Raw genomic sequence first — 13,056 nt, forward strand, 5'->3', positions numbered from 1 at the left:
TTTAGTGCAAACCTATCTATATAACCCGGCAATCTTGATTCCAGCTTATGAGTCATCCAGCCTGAAATATCGTATGATGTACTCTGCATATAAGTTAAATAAACAGGGTGACAATATACAGTCTTAACGTACTCTTTTCCCAATTTTGAACCAGTCTATTGTTCTATGTCCGGTTGTAACTGTTGCTTCTTGTCCTGCATACAGGTTTCTCAGGAAACAGGTAAGGTGGTCTGGTATTCCCATCTCTTGAAGAATTTTCCACAGTTTGTTGTGATCCCCAATTCCAAAGGCTTTAACATTGTCAGTGAAGCAGAAGTAGATGTTTTTTTGGAATTCCCTTTTTTTTTCTAAGATCCAACAGATGTTGGCAATTTGACCTCTGTTCTTTTGCCTTTTCTAAATCTAGCTTGTACATCTGGAAGTTCTTGGTTCACATACTGCTGAAGCCTAGCTTGAAGGATTTTGAGCATAGTCTACTAGCATTATGAAATGAGTGCAATTATATGGTAGTTTGAACATTCCTTGGCATTGCCTTTCTTTGGGATTGGAGTGAAAATTAACTTTTTCCAGTCCTGTGGCCACTGCTGAGTTTTCCAAATTTGCTGGCGTATTGAGTGCAGCACTTTCACAGCATCATCTTTTAGGATTTGAAGTAGCTCACCTGGAATTCCATCACCTCTACTAGCTTTGCTCATAGTAATTCTTTCTAAGGCCCACTTGACTTCACACTCGAGGATGTCTGGCTCTAGGTGAGTGATCACACCATCGTGGTTATCCAAGCCATTAAGACCTTTTTTGTATAGTTCTTCTGTATATCCTTGCCACCTATTCTTAATCTCTTCTGCTTCTGTTAGGTCCTTACTATTTCTATCCTTTATCATGCCCATCCTTTCATGAAATATTCCCTTGATATCTCTAATTTTTTTTTACAAGATCTCTAGTCTTTCCCATTCTATTGGTTTCTACTATAATGGAAAGAATATAAAAAAGAATATCTATCTATCTATCTATATATATGCACAACCAAATCATTTCCTATATAGCAGAAATTAGCACATTGTAAATCAACTATTCTTCAATGAAATAAAAATTAAAATATCTTGTGCTTCAAAGGACACCACAAAAAAACTGAAAAGCCAGTCCACAAAAATGGGAGAAAATATTTACAAGTCATATATCTGATAAAAGACTAGTATCTAAAATACAATGGGCTTCCCAGGTGGCTCAGTGGTAGAGAATCTGCCACAGTGCAGGAGACACGGGTTCTATCCTTGGGTCAGGAAGAGCCCTGGAAAAGGAAAAGGCAACCCAGGCCAGTATCCTTGCCTGGAAAATCCCATGGACCAAGGAGCCTGGTGGGTTATAGCTGACGGGGTCACAAAAGAGTTGGACACGACTGAACAACTAAACAACAACAACATGGGAATCTTTAAAACATACCAGGCTTGGGCCCTCATCTAGTTAAACCAGAATCTCTGGAGATGGACCCTGGGCATCAGCCACCTTCCAAGATCCCCAGTGATTCCAATATGTGGCCAAAGGTGAGACCCCTGTCCTCATCAAAGGTCAGGTACATGGGGGCCGGGAGCTGAGTTTGTTCACAGTCTAAGGCCAGAGTCTAGAACAGCCCGGCACAAAGTAGGTGGTTGGCAGATGTCTATAACTATCTCTGTGTATGCGTGTGTGCTCAGTGGCTTCATTCATGTCCAACTCTTTGTGACCCTATGGACTGAAGCCCGCCAGGCTCCTTTCTCCACGGGATTCTGGAATGGGTTGCCTTGCTCTCCTCCCAACTCAGGAATCAAACCTGCATTTCCTGCGTCTACTGCATTGCAGGTGGAATCTTTACCACTGGGCCACCGGGGAAGCTCAAATATCTCCGTAAACAACCCTAATACGATGCTCATTTAATAAGGAAACTGAGGCACAGAGAGGCTGGGTTATCCACTCAAAGCCACAAGGCTGGTAAGCAGTGGTGCTATAACCAAAATATTTAATACATACAAGGAGTATCAGTCCAGAGCCAAGACTCTTCCTAGGAGGACTCCAGTCCCTTGAGAATGATGGGAAGGTGGATCCTGAGTGGAGATGGGACCAGGTCAGGGATGAAATGGGGCCTTTGGAGGAGGAATGGAGCCCCTACCCCGAAACTGATCGGCTTCCCTGCTTGACTTCAGCTGTGGCTCCAGACAAAGGTGGTGGGTGGAGGTGGGGAACCCACAGGCAGAAACAAAAGTCAGAGAATTTAGGGGAATAGGAAAGTGAAACCAACCCCAGCACAGGGCAGGGGGTGGGAGGGAATTGGTGGCTGGAAACATGGGCAGCACTCACCCCTCCCCACCCCCTGCCCCTCACTCAAATGGTCAGGCTCCCCCACCGCACACCCGCGTGCAGCTGCTTCCACACACTGGCCTCCTCCAGGTTCCCAGAATAGCCAGCACACTGCTGCCCTGTCCCTCTCCCCTCTCCATGCCTGCTTTTCCTTCACAGCGCTTCCCACCCCACCCCCCCATCCCCACCCCCACACCCTGGGCACTGGTTCTCTGAGCATTTGTTCACCAGAGCAGGTTGTCCTTTTTCTTTTGTGCTCTTGTCCCCTGGCACAGAGTAGGTGCTCAGGAAATATTTGTTGAGTGAGTGAAGTAAGGAGACACCTATGAGCCCAAGAACACAACAGGGCCACTGTTTACCTGTCTTTATAGACACTGTCCAGGAGGATCAATTGGTTTGGCCCTTTCTGAAGATGACAATTGACAATACTTCTTGGTTTTGCTCTCACCATGGGTTGCATGGGCCTAGCGATCTATCTCCTTGGTTTGGGCATTCCAGGTATCCCCACGGTCCTGAAAAGCCCGCCTTTAAAATGGACTTTTCTTCGGGGACTTTCCTGGTGGTCCAGTGGTTAAGACTCTGCTCCCAATGCTGAGGGCGCACATTCGATCCCTGGTTGGGAAACTAAAATCCTGCATGCCACGCAGCATGGCCACAAAATAAATAGTAAATAAATAAAATAAAATAAAATAGACTTTCCCTTTCAGCCCACCCCCAGTCCCATTCCTGCTCTCCACAGCACCACACTCTCATGTGTCTAGCTCGGGTCCTTCCAATCTGCTTTCCAGGCATTTATTTCCATACGCGTCAGTTACAGGCACCATTTATTGAGTGCTTACTATTGAACCCTGAGAAGTGGAGTATTTCCTGCCATATCAATAAACAAGGATGTCAAAGTCATCAGGGATTCTAGCCCTCCAGGGCACTCAGGAAGAAGAACAATGCCGGGATCCAGCAGCCACCAGGCTTAGCCACTCCCTAAGGTGAGCACTGAAGAAAAACACAGGATGCCGGCCCCCGATAGCTGAGATGCATATGAAAGGAATGATCTCAGAGAGCCCAAACGCCTGCATCTTCCCATACGTAGAAAAGCCCTAAATTCCTTAACTTCAGACATCTGGTTTTCTTTAATTCACAAAAATACTTCTGATGCTCAGACTACCTGCCCTTTGTTGGTTGCAACCATCCATGTAACCTGACCTCACCCCACCCCCACTTCCTCTGAGCAGTTCTCTCAGGGGCACTTGAGATGATGTCTCCCCAGTTTGAAGGCCTAAAACTTCCCACCAAGTAAAACCTATCTCTCAGCTTTTAGGTTGTGACTACTTTTTAAGTTGACAAAGATGTTGCTGTTATTTCGGGGCTCTGAAGAGCTCTGGTACCGTGGTCTTTTATGTCTCAGTGCAGAGAATTCATTGAGAGCAAGTGATAGATAAAAAGTGATTTATTACCATATGTAAAATAGATAGCCAACAGAAATTTGCTTTATGGCTCAGGAAACTCAAATGGGGGCTCTGTATCAACCTAGAGGGGTGGGATGGGGAGGGAGCTGGGAGGGAGGTTCAAAAGAGAGGGGATATATGTATACCTATGGCTGATTCATGCTAAGGTTTGACAGAAAACAACAAAATTCTGTAAAGCAATTATCCTTCAATTAAAAAAAATTAATTTTTAAAAAGTGATTTATTAGAATAGGATGCTTGTGAAGCTTACAAGTGGGCAGGCGATGGGGTGTCATGCCCTGAGAACTTACTGGGCTAGAATTTCTTTGTCTTTCTTGAGTAGACATCATGCTTCCATTATCATTTCCTCCTCCAGGTTGAGCAGGGAAGTTTTCCTGTCCCTACATGGTCAAGCTAAGTCCACAAAATGATTGTTTTTATATGTACAGAGGGCATGTCCTAGGGATCATTAACTTACTGAGCTCACTGGTCTCAGGCTACCATTGTTTTATTGTTTGGGGGCACGTCTTGTGCTTCTTAGCCTGCTTGGTTTTGTGGTTAAACAAACCTGCTTTCTTGAGTAATCATTAACTTACAGGGGTCTCCCATAGTTTTTCTACTTACAATACCCTAGTGGGATTAACTATTTAATCACCTACTTTGTCCCTTGACTCTGTCCCTATCACTATGTGCTAGGTACTGTGCTAAGCACTCTATGTGTCAGCTCATTTAATCATCACATGCCCCTGAAGGAGGTGCTATGATTGTCCTCACTTTAGAGATGAGGAAACTGAAGCACAGCAAGCTTAAGTCACTGGCTCAAGGTCACAGAGTGACAGAAATATATAGCATTGTTGTGCTGTCTGTGTTTTGACTTTCCATAAACACTGCTGTGTTGTAGATCTGTTCTGCATTTTCCTGTTTTTCTGATGCGGTGAAGATTTGTTCACACTGCTACCAGCCATGCCGTACCCCAGTGACAGATAACTTGGAGCTTCCAACTCTTTGCCACCTCTAACCACGACTATGACATGTCTTTCTTCCTGTGAGAGGTTTTACCCAGAAGTGGAACAGCTGGAGGTCACTTAGCTGCCAAGCTGCCTTTTCAAACATGCCCCTAGTTTGCACTCTCACCAGAAGCACCAGACTTCCATGCACCCACCTCCCACCAGCCATCAGTTTTATCTGACTTTCCTTTTTGGAGGGGGTAGGGCTTGCAGTATCATCATTCTCCGACCAGGGATTGGCCCCAGCATTGGGAGTGTGGAGTCCTAACCACTGGACTGCCAGGGAATTTCCTTATCTGACTTTCTGTTCTTGCCAATCTGATGGGTCTTGTGTGAGATCTTGTTTTCCCTTGTAGCTTTCTGATTACTGGAGAGGGTGCAGAAGTGTTAGCCCTTGTTCCGTTTCTAAAAATAACATTTGAACACACACGAGCATGCAAAATAGAAAGGACATGATTTCAGAACAAAGATAGCTCAACTATAATGATGGGAGTTGAGTGTCACCCATGTCCTGCCCCTCTCCCCAGCAACACGGAGCCCCCTGAGAGAGTCCAGAGCCACCTGCCACTCTCACCAAACACTCTGTCCAAGGAGACGAGGGACCAGGCTCCTGGTGGAACACCTGGGTCACAGCTGCCATGCCTCCGCCACAGTGCCCATAGCCTAGAAGAGTGGGAACCTGGTCCCATCCACATCCTGGAGACAAACTTACCACACCAGAGAAAGAATGGGGAGGGAACCTCATGAACTCCAGCTCTCCACACTCTGGACCCCTGCACAAGCCTGTGTACAATCTCTGTGCCAATGAACAAACTCAGGCCACTCATCTCACTTGCTGAGCCTCAGTCTTCTCTTCTGTGAAATGGGTGGTTCTGAGAGAGTGGACTCGGATAAACAAGAGCAGGGCAATGAGCTACTGCAGCGCATTTGGTCTCCTGGCAACCATGAGGGGTGATATCAATAGCTCCGGGTGGGGACTTCCCTGGTGGTCCAGCGGTTAAGAATCTGCCTGCTGATGCAGGGGACACGGGTTCAGTCCCTGGTCCAGGAAGATTCCACATGCCGCTGGGCAGTGAAGCCCATGTGCCACAACTACTGAGCCACAATGAGAAGCCCACACACCACAGCTAGAGTAGCCCTCACTGCTCCAGGTAGAGAAAGCCCGCGTGCAGCAGCAAAGACCCAGGGCAGCCATAAGGAAAGAAAGCTGTTCAAGAAAGAAAGAGAGAAAAAGGAAGAACTTAAAAAAAAAAATTGTCCCCTGTGATGGACATGGAAGGCTGGAGAGGTGAAGTGTTGAAGCCACAGGTCACACAGCTCAGAGGTCCTTCCTCCAGGCCAGTGGGTGGTGGGTGAGGTCACTCCCACCCCGAATCTCTCCCACCCCTCACTTCCTCCTCAGCCCCTGGGCCTGCAGGTCTGGAAGCAACAAGGCCAGGTGTGGGGGAGGAGCCCACATCGCTGCCTTCTCTCCCTCCATGAAGCTTCTGAGACCCTGAGGGGCTGCCGATGCCCGGACACCCCCTCAGCTGAGGTGAGCCGAGTTTGGGGCTGGTGGCTCCTGAACTGGGTCTTTGGGTGGTGGATGAGGAAATGAGAGCCAGCGGTGGGGAGACCACAGGGAAACTTGACAGAATCAAGTCTTAATCCCTGTCTTTGCTCTCACTGTTCCCTCTGCCCTCTCCCCACAAGTAGCTTGTGGCCTGTACACTCCTCGCTTAGTAGGGTTTTTTACTGAAATCTCACCTTATCAGTCTCCCCTGAACGCTGCATAGAATGGCTGGGCCAGCATCCTGCCTGGGACTCCCCACTTCTTTATTACACTTTCCTTTCCCAGCACATGTATCACCATTTGACATACTGTTTATCTTCTTTATTGCCTGTCTCCTCCCATCAGAAATAAACTCCAGGAAACACTTTGTTCATAGAATCACCACTACCTAGAATAGCAGCTGGCATGCAATAGGTTCTTGATAGACATGTGTGTGTGTGTTAGCCGCTCAGTCATGTCCGACTCTTTGCGATCCCGTGGACCATAGCCCACCAGGCTCCTCTGTCCATGGGATTCTCCAGGCAAGAATACTAGAGTAGGTTGCCATTCCCTTCTCCAGGGCCTCTTTCTGACCCAGGGATCGAACCCGGGTCTCCCACATTGCAGGCGGATTCTTTACTGTCTGAGTCACCAGGGAAACCCCCAATAGATACGTACATAAAATTTTTCAGGGGGTATCATAAAGGTGCATGTATTTTAAGTGGGCAGCTTGATCCATTGTTATAAATAACCACCAAGCTACAGAAAATTCAAGCTATAGAAACAGTTCCAGAAGGTTCCCGTGTGCCCCTCATCAGTCCCCACACCAAGGTACTTATACTGATTTCCATCACCATCAGTTAGTTTCACCTGCCCCTGAACTTTATTTAAATAAACTGCTGTAATTTGTTTGGTTGCTTTTTGTTTGGTTGGTTGGTTGCTCTTTGGTTGGTTGGTTTCTTTTGCCAACGCAACATCTACAAGATTGACTCTGATGTGTGTCATGGTGGTTTGCTCTTTTGTGTTGCTGTTCTGTTATACAATATTCTATCATTTCTTTACCCATGCTCTTGTTCATGGGATTCAGGTTGTTTATAGTTGGGGATACAGACATTCTTGTGTGTATCTGTTAGTGGACGTGTGCCCAGGGGTAGTGTTGGCGTGTCACACAGAAGTGCATGTTCACGGACTCCATGAGAATCTGCCAAACCGTTTTCTAAGGTAGTTGCAGCAACTGCCTTTCCCCTCTGTAGTGTGAGTTCTGGTGTCACCACTTCCACCCCTAGCATTGGTGATATCAGACTTTTTATCTATTTAATCAAGGAGCTATTTATTTATTATTATTTTTTCTGGCCACGTGGCACAGCTTGTGGGATCTTAGTTCCTCGACCTGGGATTGAACCTGGGTCCTCAACAGTGAGGAAGCTTTAACAGCTTCCCAGGTAGCTTAGTTCAATTCCTGGATCGGGAAGATCCCCTGGAAAAGGGATTGGCTACCCACTCCCAATATTCGTTGGCTTCCCTGGTGGCTCAGATGGTAAAAGAATCTGCCTGCAATGCGGGAGACCTGGGCTCAATCCCTGGGTTGGGAGGATCCCCTGGAGAAGGGGATAGAAACCCACTCCAGTATCCTTGCCTGGATAATCCCCATGGACAGAGGAGCCTGGCAGACTACAGTCCATGGGGTTGTAAAGAGTTGGACACGACTGAGCAACTAAGCAGTTGGCTCAGTGGTAAAGAATCTGCCTGCCAATGCAGGAGACATGGGTTTGATCCCTGGTTCAAGAAGATCCCCTGGAGCAGGAAACGGCAACCCAGTCCAGCATTCTTGCCTGGAAAATCCCATGGACAGAGGAGCCTGATGGCCTACAGTCCATGGGGCTGCAAAGAATCGGACAGGACTGAGCACACATGTGCCTCGGCAGTGAGAGTATGGAACTCTAACCACTGGACCACCAGGGAATTCCTGATATAAGACTTTTTAGTTTCAGGCTTCTGATGGATGACTGTGGAACCTCGTTTTCCTGCTGGGTGATGATGCTGGTTGTTCAATAAATGTTTGCTGAATGGATCCCCAGATGGGCTGTGGAGCAGGGCAGTGGCAGGAAGAGGTGGACCCACACCCCTCACCTGAGGATGACAGTCCTGGCTGCCACACTGGCCCCAGAAGCTGCTCCTCTGTTCACATTCTGGTCATGCTTATACCTGGGGCACAGTCAACACTGGGCTAAGGCATTCAGGCTCAAGGCTCCCCAATGGATAAAGAATGAAAATCATCTGGTTCCCCAAAAGAGCTCTGCAGATGGGGTGCTGACAGGTGCCCCTTCCCCATGCCCACTGATACACAGAGCAGGGCAGAGCCATCTTTTCCCCACTCCCAGGAGATGCCCAGGGGCCAGGCCCAGCCAGGAGCACTGTTTCCCTGGGCCCCTGCCCTCTGACTGAGAAGGGCGCACTCCTAACAGTTGTTAAGGCTGGGTTAGACCTTTCCCAAAGGTGTGTGAGGTCCTGTGGCTGAAACTGGCTGGTCACCCAGGTTGGCTCAACCACCTTTCCCAGCATCCCTCGGGTGGGACCCTGTGACAGGTCCAGTGGAGAGACAAAAGGAAGCAATGGGGCCACTACCTGTCCTGGCCCAGGAAGACTTCCCTGGCCTCTGAGGTTTTCCCTTCCGCGGTGACCTTGTATTTTTGTTTACTTATTTATTCATTTGGCCACGACACAGCAGACCTTAGTTTTCTGACCAGCAATCAAACCCATGCCCCCTGCAATGGAAGCACAGAGTCTTAACCACTGAACAGCCGGGGAAGTCCCTCCACAGCAATTTTGAAAGCCATGAACTGAGGATGGTGGGGCCACAAGATGGAAGGAGTCCGAGCCCAGAAGTCCCTCTTAAAGAAGCACAGCCCATTGATCAGATAGATCTCATTATGAACCTTATGTGGACAAGAAATAAACTTCCATTATATTTGAACCTATACATTTTGAGTTTCTTACATTAGTCCTTCACCCTGGGGCTTCCCTTGTAGCTCAGTCGGTAAAGAGTCTGCCTGCAATGCAGGAGACTTGGGTTCAATCCCTGAGTCAGGAAAATCCCCTGGAAAAGGAAATGACAACCCACTCCAGTATTCTTGCCTGGAGAATCCTTCACCCTAATTAATAGGTACAACTAGTACATGTTTTTGTTGTTCATTTGCCAAGTCATGTCTGACTCTTCGTGATCCCATGGACTGCAGGCTTCCCTGTCCATCACCATCTCCCAGAGTTTGCCCAAGTTCATGTCCACTGAATCTGTGATGCCAATTCAACTATCTCATCCTCTGTCGCCCTCTTCTCCTTCTGCCTTCAATCTTCCCCTGCTTCAGGGTCTTTTCCAATGAGTTGACTCTTCCCATCAGGTGGCCAAAGTATTGGGAGCTTCAGCTTCAGCATCAGTCCTTCCAAAGATTATTCAGGGTTGATTTCCTTTAAGATTGACTGGTTTGATCTCCTTGCTTTCCAATGGACTCTCAAAAATCTCCTCCAGCACCACAGTTCAAAAGCATCAATTCTTTGGTGCTCTGCCTTCTTTATTGTCCAGCTCTCACATTCATACATGACTACTAGAAAGATCATAGCCTTGACTATATGGACCTTTGTCAGTAAAGTGATGTCTTTGCTTTTTAACATGTTGGCTAGGTTTGTCATAGATTTCCTGCCAAGAAGCAATCGTCTTCTAATTTCATGGCTACAGTCACCATCCACAGTGATTTTAGAGCCCAAGAAGATGATATCTGTCACAGTTTCCACGTTTTCTCCTATTTCCCATGAAGTGATGGGACCAGATGCCATGATCTTAGTTTTTTAATATTGAGTTTTAAGCTGGTTTTTTCACTGTCTTCCTTCACCCTCATCAAGAGGCTCTTTAGTTCCTCTTGTAGAATATATAGTTCAGTATATGTAACTAACATAGGTAATAACTAGGCCCTGTTATACTAATGAGAGAACTGAGATAGAGAAGTTGAGAACTTGTTCAAAGTTAATAAGTTAAGAAGCTAGGATCTGAATCTGGGACTTACGGGGTTCTGCCAAGTCTGAGCCTGAGAACACAGAAGCCCAGGCCAGTGGCTCCTGGGGGCCTCATTCCCACCTGCACCTCCCAGCTGAATGAAGGCTGCCCCCTGCACCCTGGCCTCCTCGCCGTCCCCCAACCATCACCAATCCCCTCAGTGCAGAATATCGTCTTGTGAACAGATCCCAGCAACGGGCTTCCAGGGTTTATTCCTCTCCTGCCTCCACTCCTCGAACAGCTTGGCAGGCCTTCAATTCCATGGATCCCAGCTACCCACCCTCTCTGGGACTGGGTCCAACCTGCTGCTGGAGAAAACCATTTGCTGCCTCTCTGAGGCTGATGGGAACTACCTCCCATTCAGGGTCCTTGCCAGCCAGAGCTCTCTCAGTTACAAGTGACAGAAACCTAACTGGCTTCAAGAGGGAAAATTATTTTTATTGGCTCATGTGACTAAGAAGTCCCGGGTGTACAGGTGTCAGGGTCAAGGTGCTCAGAGGTCGTCTGGAGTCTCTACCTCTGAGCCTCCTGGTGCTGCCACGCTGGCTTTGTGCTCAGTCGGGATCACCCCCTGGGGTGGGAAGTGGCTTCCGGCCGCCACCAGCCTCCACTCCGCCAGCCCTGCTACCCCAGTGTGGCCACTGCCATCCTCACCTTGACTCCTGAGAGGGCTTCCGGCTGCCACCCCAGTGCCATGGGGAAGCCAGTGGTCTTGTCAAAACCCTTTCCCGTGAGGCCCACCCAAAGTCCCAGGCCTCAGGTGTTTTGCTCACCTGAGTCTCAACCCTGCCTGTGGGCCTGCTTGGTTGACCAGGCTGGCAGTTCCCATGCCTCAATTCCACCCCTCAAAGTAAGGTCAGCTGCACACACCACAGGCTGAGTAGAAATGCTTCCCCTAAAGAAAGTGAAAGTAAAAGTCACTCAGTCATGTACGACTCTTTGCGACCCCATGGAGTATATAGTCCATGGAATTCTCCAGGCCAGAATACTGCAGTGGGTTGCCTTTCCCTTCTCCAGGGGATCTTCCCAACCTAGGGATCAAACCCAGGTCTCCCGCATTGAAGGTGGATTCTTTACCAGCTGAGCCACAAGGGAAGCCCCCTAAAGAAAGCGGCTTTCTTTTCTTACACCTGGAGCGGGAACAGATGAGCAGCAGGTAGGACCACGTGTCCCCAGGCTCCAGCTGCTCTGGGCCCCTCCAGGCTGTCCCCTTGCCTCTGACCTCATAAAGAAGTCACAGGCCACCAGATAAATACTGAATATCTCAACCTCCCACCAAAACCCACTCAGCTTTTTCCCTCTTGGGCTGGGGCTGGCCTCAGGCAACCCCACCTCACTCCATTAGCTCTCTTCTCCCATCCCTTCAGCCACTTCAGCCTGCATTTCTGCCATCTTAAAAAAAAACAAAAAACCAAGGCTTCCCTGGTGGCTGAGTGGTAAAGAATTCTCCTGCCAATCCAGGAGACATGGGTTCCATCCCTGGTGTGGGAGGATCCCACATGCCATGGCGCAGCTAAGCCCGTGTGCCACACTACTGAGCCTGAGCTCGCAAGCCCGGGAGCCACAACTACTGAAGCCCGCGTGTCCTCAAGCCCACGATCTGCAACGAGAAGGCACCGCGATGGGAAGCCTGGGCGCTGCAACTAGAGAAAAGCCCACGCAGCAATGAAGACCCAGCACAGCCAAAAATAAATTTATTATTTTAATTATTTTAGAAAACAAAACAAAATCTGTTCCTCTGTCCTCATTCTGAGCCTCTGTCCTCTCCCATCTCCACTGCATGGTTCTCAGTGTTGCTTCCATTTACCTCTGAGTTTCTCACCTCCAGCTCTCCGTCTCATCAACCACCAGCAACCCACCAAGGCATTCGACAGCTGACCCCCCTCCTCCCAGAGGTCCCTGGGTGGGCACCACAGAGGCTCCCAGGCGGCCTCAGGCTGGTTGCTCTTCCATTTCCTTTGGTGGGCCACCCCAGCCCTCCCCTCTCCCCAACTCTCAAGGTTCACACACCTGTCTTTAGCCCCCTACATCCAAGTGCCCACCCCATGCCTCTCCTCAGCGGCCTCACAGGTACCCCAAACTCATCATAACCAAACTTGAGATCTTACTAAGACCTCTATTGATCCTACTTGAGATCCCTCTTCTATGTCCCCACGTCTCCACCCAAAGAAGCTCAAGAGTCCTTGAAGATCCCCTCCTTCCATCAGCGCTCGAGTCTACTGCCAACCCAGGCCTCCAGGCTGCCTGCAGCACCCCACACCTCCTGCCTGCCTCACCAAGCCGCTGCTCCCAGAAGACACACGTCTGCCTCCTATGCATAGCTCCAGGGTCTGCTCAGAGTCACTGCCTGCTCACCAGCCAGCCTTCATAGCCGCCCCCACACCACCTACCTCTGCCCCCACTGCCCCTCCTCACGTCCTTTAGGGCAAGTGGCCCAAGCTCTAGTTTCCCAGACTCATTTCTGTTACCTGTCCCTTTGTAGCAGCCCAGAGTGAACAGAATGGTCTACATTAGCGAGCCAAGAAAAAGCCATTCAGAGAAGGGGAGGAACCTGCCCAGGGTCACACAGCACCATGAGACAGGTTGTCCCCCAGCCTGACCGGCACCAGCTAGCTCAGGCCCTCTGCTGCCTGACCAGCCTTCCTTCCATCAGCACCCATGGCCCTGCGCTGGCAGAACCGTGACCTCCCGTACGCC

This window comes from Giraffa tippelskirchi, chromosome 10, assembly GCF_054371585.1.
Source record: "Giraffa tippelskirchi isolate mGirTip1 chromosome 10, T2T-mGirTip1v1.2.pri, whole genome shotgun sequence".
Taxonomy (NCBI): Eukaryota; Metazoa; Chordata; class Mammalia; order Artiodactyla; family Giraffidae; genus Giraffa; species Giraffa tippelskirchi.